The 7,830-nt window shown below is 46.4% G+C and overlaps 1 non-coding gene across 1 annotated transcript; it reads right to left on the bottom strand.

Moving 5' to 3' along the window:
* Nucleotides 1-5,042: 5,042 nt before the first annotated feature.
* Trnat-ugu lies at nt 5,043-5,116 on the bottom strand. The gene has a single exon. It is a non-coding gene; the product is annotated as a tRNA-Thr (tRNA).
* Nucleotides 5,117-7,830: the final 2,714 nt, after the last annotated feature.

The following is a 7,830-nucleotide window of genomic DNA, read 5'->3' on the forward strand; positions in this document are numbered from 1 at the left end:
AACAGGAGTATAATGGGCAGTGACTGCAGATAGGGTGGCGCTTGATGGGAGTGTGGAGAGACTCCCACAGCAGGTCGGATGTATTTGTGTGTAGTGGGAATCTCTATGTAGCAAACAGGAGTATAATGGACAGTGACTGCAGATAGGGTGGCCCTTGATGGGAGTGTGGAGAGATTCCCAAAGGAGGGCGGATGTATTTGTGCATAGTGGGAATCTCTAAGTAGCGAACAGGAGTATAATGGACAGGGACTGCAGATAGGGTGGCCCTTGATGGGAGTGTGGAGAGATTCCCAAAGGAGGGCGGATGTATTTGTGCATAGTGGGAATCTCTAAGTAGCGAACAGGAGTATAATGGACAGGGACTGCAGATAGGGTGGCCCTTGATGGGAGTGTGTAGAGATTCCCACAGGAGGTCGGATGTATTTGTGTGTAGCGGGAATCTCTATGTAGCAAACAGGAGTATAATGGACAGGGACTGCAGATAGGGTGGCCCTTGATGGGAGTGTGGAGAGATTCCCACAGGAGGTCGGATGTATTTGTGCACAGTGGGAATCTAAGTAGCGAACAGGAGTATAATGGAAGCGACTTCAGATAGGGTGGTGCTTGATAGGAGTGTGGAGCGATTCCCACAGGAGGTCAGATGTATTTGTGCAAAATGGGAATCTCTAAGTAGCGAACAGGAGTATAATGGACAGGGACCGCAGATAGGCTGGACCTTGATGGGAGTGTGGAGAGATTCTCACAGGAGGTCATATGTATTTGTGAATAGTGGGAATCTCTAAGTAGCGAACAGGAGTATAATGGAAGGGACTGCAAAAAGGGTGGCATTTGATGGGAGTGTGGAGAGATCCCCACAGGAAGCGGATGTTTTTGTGCATAGTGGGAATCTCTAAGTAGCGAACCGGAGTATAATGGAAGGGACTGGAGATAGGGTGGCACTTGATGGGAGTGTGGAGAGATTCCCACAGGGGTCGGATGTATTTGTGCATAGTGGGAATCTCTATGTAGCAAACAGGAGTATGATGGACAGGGACTGCAGATAGGGTGACGCTTGATGGGAGTGTGGAGAGATTCCCACAGGAAGTCGGATGTATTTGTGCATAGTGGGAATCTCTAAGTAGCGAACAGGAGTATAATGGACAGGGACTGCAAATAGGGTGGTGCTTGGTGGGAGTGTGGAGAGATTCCCACAGGAGGTCGGATGTATTTGGGAATCTAAGTAGCGAACAGGAGTATTGTGGAAGGGACTGCAGATAGGGTGGCACTAGATGGGAGTGTGTAGAGATTCTCACAGGAAGTCGGATGTATTTGTGCACGGTGGAAATCTCTAAGTAGCGAACAGGAGTATAATGGACAGGGACTGCAGATAGAGTGGCGCATGATGGGAGTGTGGAGAGATTCCCACAGGAGGTCGAACGTATTTGTGCATAGTGGGAATCTGTAACTAGCGAACAGGAGTATGATGGACAGCCACTGCAGATAGGGTGGCACTTGATGGGAGTGTGTAGAGATTCCCACAGGAGGTCGGATGTATTTGTGTGTAGTGGGAATCTCTATGTAGCAAACAGGAGTATAATGGACAGTGACTGCAGATAGGGTGGCCCTTGATGGGAGTGTGGAGAGATTCCCAAAGGAGGGCGGATGTATTTGTGCATAGTGGGAATCTCTAAGTAGCGAACAGGAGTATAATGGACAGGGACTGCAGATAGGGTGGCCCTTGATGGGAGTGTGTAGAGATTCCCACAGGAGGTCAGATGTATTTGTGTGTAGCGGGAATCTCTATGTAGCAAACAGGAGTATAATGGACAGGGACTGCAGATAGGGTGGCCCTTGATGGGAGTGTGGAGAGGTTCCCACAGGAGGTCGGATGTATTTGTGCACAGTGGGAATCTAAGTAGCGAACAGGAGTATAATGGAAGCGACTTCAGATAGGGTGGTGCTTGATAGGAGTGTGGAGCGATTCCCACAGGAGGTCAGATGTATTTGTGCAAAATGGGAATCTCTAAGTAGCGAACAGGAGTATAATGGACAGGGACCGCAGATAGGCTGGACCTTGATGGGAGTGTGGAGAGATTCTCACAGGAGGTCATATGTATTTGTGAATAGTGGGAATCTCTAAGTAGCGAACAGGAGTATAATGGAAGGGACTGCAAAAAGGGTGGCATTTGATGGGAGTGTGGAGAGATCCCCACAGGAAGCGGATGTTTTTGTGCATAGTGGGAATCTCTAAGTAGCGAACCGGAGTATAATGGAAGGGACTGGAGATAGGGTGGCACTTGATGGGAGTGTGGAGAGATTCCCACAGGGGTCGGATGTATTTGTGCATAGTGGGAATCTCTATGTAGCAAACAGGAGTATGATGGACAGGGACTGCAGATAGGGTGACGCTTGATGGGAGTGTGGAGAGATTCCCACAGGAAGTCGGATGTATTTGTGCATAGTGGGAATCTCTAAGTAGCGAACAGGAGTATAATGGACAGGGACTGCAAATAGGGTGGTGCTTGGTGGGAGTGTGGAGAGATTCCCACAGGAGGTCGGATGTATTTGTGCATGGTGGGAATCTCTAAGTAGCGAACAGGAGTATAATGGAAGGGACTGCAGATAGGGTGGCCCTTGATGGGAGTGTGGAGAGATTCCCACAGGAGGTCGGATGTATTTGTGCACAGTGGGAATCTAAGTAGCAAACCGGAGTATAATGGAAGGGACTGGAGATAGGGTGGCGCTTGATGGGAGTGTGGAGAGATTCCCACAGGAAGTCAGATGTTTTTGTGCATAGTGGGAATCTCTAAGTAGCGAAGTGAGTATGATGGACAGGGACTGCAGATAGGGTGGTGCTTGGTGGGAGTGTGGAGAGATTCCCACAGGAGGTCGGATGTATTTGTGCATAGTGGGAATCTCTAAGTAGCGAACAGGAGTATAATGGAAGGGACTGCAGATAGGGTGGCCCTTGATGGGAGTGTGGAGAGATTCCCACAGGAAGTCGGATGTTTTTGTGCATAGTGGGAATCTCTAAGTAGCGAACCGGAGTATAATGGAAGGGACTGGAGATAGGGTGGCACTTGATGGGAGTCCGGTGAGATTCCCACAGGGGGTCAGATGTATATGTGCATAGTGGGAATCTCTATGTAGAAAACAGGAGTATAATGGAAGGGACTGCAGATAGGGTGGCCCTTGATGGGAGTGTGGAGAGATTCCCACAGGAGGTCGGATGTATTTGTGCACAGTGGGATTCTAAGTAGCGAACCGGAGTATAATGGAAGGACTGGAGATAGGGTGGCGCTTGATGGGAGTGTGGAGAGATTCCCACAGGAGGTCGGATGTATTTGTGTATAGTGGGAATCTCTAAGTAGTGAACAGGAGTATAATGGAAGGGACTGCAGATAGGGTGGCCCTTGATGGGAGTGTGGAGAGATTCCCACAGGAAGTCGGATGTTTTTGTGCATAGTGGGAATCTCTAAGTAGCGAACCGGAGTATAATGGAAGGGACTGGAGATAGGGTGGCACTTGATGGGAGTCCGGTGAGATTCCCACAGGGGGTCAGATGTATATGTGCATAGTGGGAATCTCTATGTAGAAAACAGGAGTATAATGGAAGGGACTGCAGATAGGGTGGCCCTTGATGGGAGTGTGGAGAGATTCCCACAGGAGGTCGGATGTATTTGTGCACAGTGGGATTCTAAGTAGCGAACCGGAGTATAATGGAAGGACTGGAGATAGGGTGGCGCTTGATGGGAGTGTGGAGAGATTCCCACAGGAGGTCGGATGTATTTGTGTATAGTGGGAATCTCTAAGTAGTGAACGGGAGTATAATGGACAGGGACTGTAGATAGGGTGGTGCTTGGTGGGAGTGTGGAGAGATTCCCACATGAGGTCGGATGTATTTGTGCATAGTGGGAATCTCTAACTAGCGAACAGGAGTATAATGGATAGGGACTGTAGATAGGGTGGTGCTTGGTGGGAGTGTGGAGAGATTTGCACAGGTGGTCGGATGTATTTGTGGATAGTGGGAAAATCTAACTAGCGAACAGGAGTATAATGGACGGGGACTGCAGATAGGGTGACGCTTGATGGGAGTGTGGAGAGATGCCCACAGGAAGTCAGATGCATTTGTGCATAGTGGGAATCTCTAAGTAGTGAACAGGAGTGTAATGGACAGGGACTGTGGATAGGTGGCGCTCGATGAGAGTATGGATCGGTCATGAAGCGTATGCAGATAAGTCTGTGTAGCTGCGATAACATTGCGTCCCAGTTGGCGCAGTGGCTAGTAAACAGGATATTGCGGGTTCGAGTCCTGGTCTGGTACGCACTTCCGCTCGTTTCCACTGATTCCGCCTAATGTCCTACTGCGACTGATAGCAGTGATCTCCCTTCAGTTCACATATAAAAAATTTATCTTGCAGCACAAAAGGTCTGTTGTTTTCTGGTGACAATCACCTGGCCACGTCCGAAGTCCATGAGTTCCGCGGAGCGTTCCATTCTGCTCTCTCTCTCTCTCCCGATGTCTAATGACTACTGAGGTCACTGATAGGTGGCAGCTCACTGCACCTAATATGAAAAACGTATGTTTTTGGGGGTGTCCGGACACTTTTGTTCACATAGTGTACAGTTGTCTAGGCGTGCAGCCAAAGACACTCTTACGTCTTGGCTGCCGTAAAAAAAAACATTAGCCGGCCTCTGTGGCCGTGCGGTTCTAGGCGCTTCAGTCACAGGAACCGCGCCGCTGCTGCGATCGCAGGTTAGAATCCTGCCTCGGGCATGGATGTGTGTGATGTCCTTAGTTTAGTTAGGTTTACGTTGTTATAAGTCTAGGGGACTGATGACCCCAGATGTTAAGTCCCATAGCGCTTAGAGCCATTTGAACCATTTTTTTCTGGTACAACATGTAAAGATGACGTGAGGCTAGCTTATTATTTAGTTTGAACGCGGCAGTCAGCTAATAATCCATCGACTATTCTATATCTATTATAAATGATGATTAACTGAAACCCTCAGCTGCAGACAGGTGTTGTTGATATACCTCGATGTGGACAGCTGAAAATGTGTGCCCCGACCGGGACTCGAACCCGGGATCTCCTGCTTACATGGCAGACGCTCTATCCATCTGAGCCACCGAGGACACAGATGAATAGCGCGACTGCAGGGACTTATCCCTTGCACGCTTCCCGTGAGACTCACATTCCCAACTGTCCACAATTCTACACATGTAATGTACCTTATAGACATTTGCCCATTCACTCATGTGAGTCTCACGGGAAGCGTGCAAGGGATAAGTCCCTGCAGTCGCGCTATTCATCTGTGTCCTCTGTGGCTCAGATGGATAGAGCGTCTGCCATGTAAGCAGGAGATTCCGGGTTCGAGTCCCGGTCGGGGCACACATTTTCGGCTGTCCACATCGAGGTATATCAACAACACCTGTCCGCAGCTGAGGGTTTCAGTTAATCATCATTTATTCCAGGGAAAAGCTGCACGGTCAACAACAGTAATCTGGTCTTTCGAGAACAGTTACTGTCTTCATATCTATATCTATTGCTTTGTGATGGCGTGTCTACACTGAAGGATGAATTGTGATCATCCATTGATTGCTGAAGAAGGCGTTGTTTAATAATAGCTATTTGAGTGTAGTTGTCAAACGGCCTTTGGGCGGCAGAAGCATCTCGAAGGAATGAGTGCTTTTTAGAACATCACTGAGATTTGTTTTGTGCTTTGCGGGCACTTAATGATCCTTTTATAAATGTACTACACACCTTGGATAGGAGATTAAGCATATGACTGTTTACACGTCTGACAGCTGAAGTTGCACTATCAATTAAGAACGTACATTTCAACTGCTGACGACAAGTAAGACTTCAAATCGTCCATTTAGAACGAGTGCTTTTCATAAGTCGCAGGATTATTCCACACCCATCTCAAGTCACTTGTTTTGTTCACAGCCGTTCAGTCGCGAGTAGCCGCTTTGTGCTTGTACGAGATATCGTTGCCAAGAGTGAGAAGGTACAGGACTCTCTTAAGGCAAGCTAAAAACTGAGACCGATTTCAGCCTATGAGAATGAACACAGCAGATTCATTCTGTTACTGCCATGTTTCGCGAGAGAAAGCCTCGCTTTCTTAGTATTTGTCGTCTGGGGAAACCTACTTCTTTCGCGTTCGTTGCCTGGAGCAGTATGACAGAGCAAGTAGTCTTTCAGGTATATTGTCATAGTGTATATACATGAGGGAATTTGAGCAGAAATCAGGGTCTTGCTAAGATCGCAATTTGCCGAAAGTCTTGCACTCGCATCGTTCAGTTAATCGGAAATTACGTCCTGCCGTTTTTGTGAGGTTTTTTGTGCAAATCTAACTTGTGGAATATCGTGTCTTTGTTCACATTCTGTTTCATTCAGAACGCCTGGTGAACCGAATCCGTCCGCAGATTACGTATCAATAAAGTCAACTGACGTATGAGTAGCAGTTTATACTCATTTCCTAATTTTCAAGGGATTTATAATATTTCTTTTGTGAATCTGAGATGTTGTTTCAGAAAGTTCATCAAGTGTTCTTACGCGATGTTTACCCACCGCCACACTTGTAAAAACTGTGCAGTTTCCCTACTGAAAAATTATATTATTCTTGCATTTAGATCTCCTGGGTTTATTAACTTATACCATTTTTCGATATTATCAATTTCAACTAAGTGCGTTCGTGTGCATATTGGAATTTTCACGTACATTCGTGGGATGGTACATACTTGCTTATGCTGTAACATGCATTCAGGGCTATAATGCGCACTTTTTGCCTGTTAAGCTTTAATGTAGTAAACAATTTTCAGACAACAAGGGAAGTCGTCGCTGATACTGCTACTCCGAGACCTTCGAGTGCTGAGGCTACGTCATTGCAGATTAAGAGTCTCTCACTTCGTCCTACACATGTGTCGCGAAATGGACATGACGGAAGTTTCACAGAAGTTAGAGCCCATGCGGATGCTAAAGCCGTCGGCACACGAACCGTGCTGTCAAACGTTAACGTTGAGTGTGCCAAGTTCAAGGTGCTGCTGAACGCTCATGAACGATACGACTTGTGCATGCGATATGTGGGCCCCAACGTGGTATACGCGATCGCAACGCACCGTAAGTCACACTGTTTACTCTACGGGTGCGCGTAAAATTCCCACGTTAGCTCTATTAAAACGCACATTTCTTCCATCGTCCACGAAAGGGAAAGTACCATGTCCAATCAATAAGGACACAGGCTTATAAAAGTTCCATTACAAACAGTGCGGTACAAATTTGGAATAATTCTCTGCATAAGATAAACATTATTTCATCATTCCCACACTTTAGTAAAACCCCAAGGTCAGTCTTACTTGATCACTGTTCCTTCCTAGTAGCAGAATATTTGCAATATGTGAATTACCAAGCGTAAAAAAAAGGAGCAAAATATCTATATACAAGTAGCGCAAGCTGTCCTGTAGATTAAGCCAATGGAACAAAGTCACCCCTCAATAAAAGGTGAACTTATATTTACATAACATCAAATATTATGGTATATACTTATATTAAACTAATAATAAAGTATCAGAACCTAATAAAAACGCGAATATTACGAAAAAAAATGTAGGAGTGTCAAGACGCGAACTACCGTCTCAAGAAATAACTCAATACTGGACAGTGACGATACTCATTACACTAACCCAACAAAACATACGCCCTCTATTTAAACATATTATGCTACCTCTTGCTGAAAATCTTAATCGTAGACATGTTACTGATTGAAATTTAATTATAACAAATTGTACCAAGAACAATGCGGTTTGGGTGGATCTTCAGTGTGTCGCTGCCTTCAAATAGCCTACTC

This window comes from Schistocerca americana, chromosome 2 (assembly GCF_021461395.2).
Source record: "Schistocerca americana isolate TAMUIC-IGC-003095 chromosome 2, iqSchAmer2.1, whole genome shotgun sequence".
NCBI lineage: Eukaryota > Metazoa > Arthropoda > Insecta > Orthoptera > Acrididae > Schistocerca > Schistocerca americana.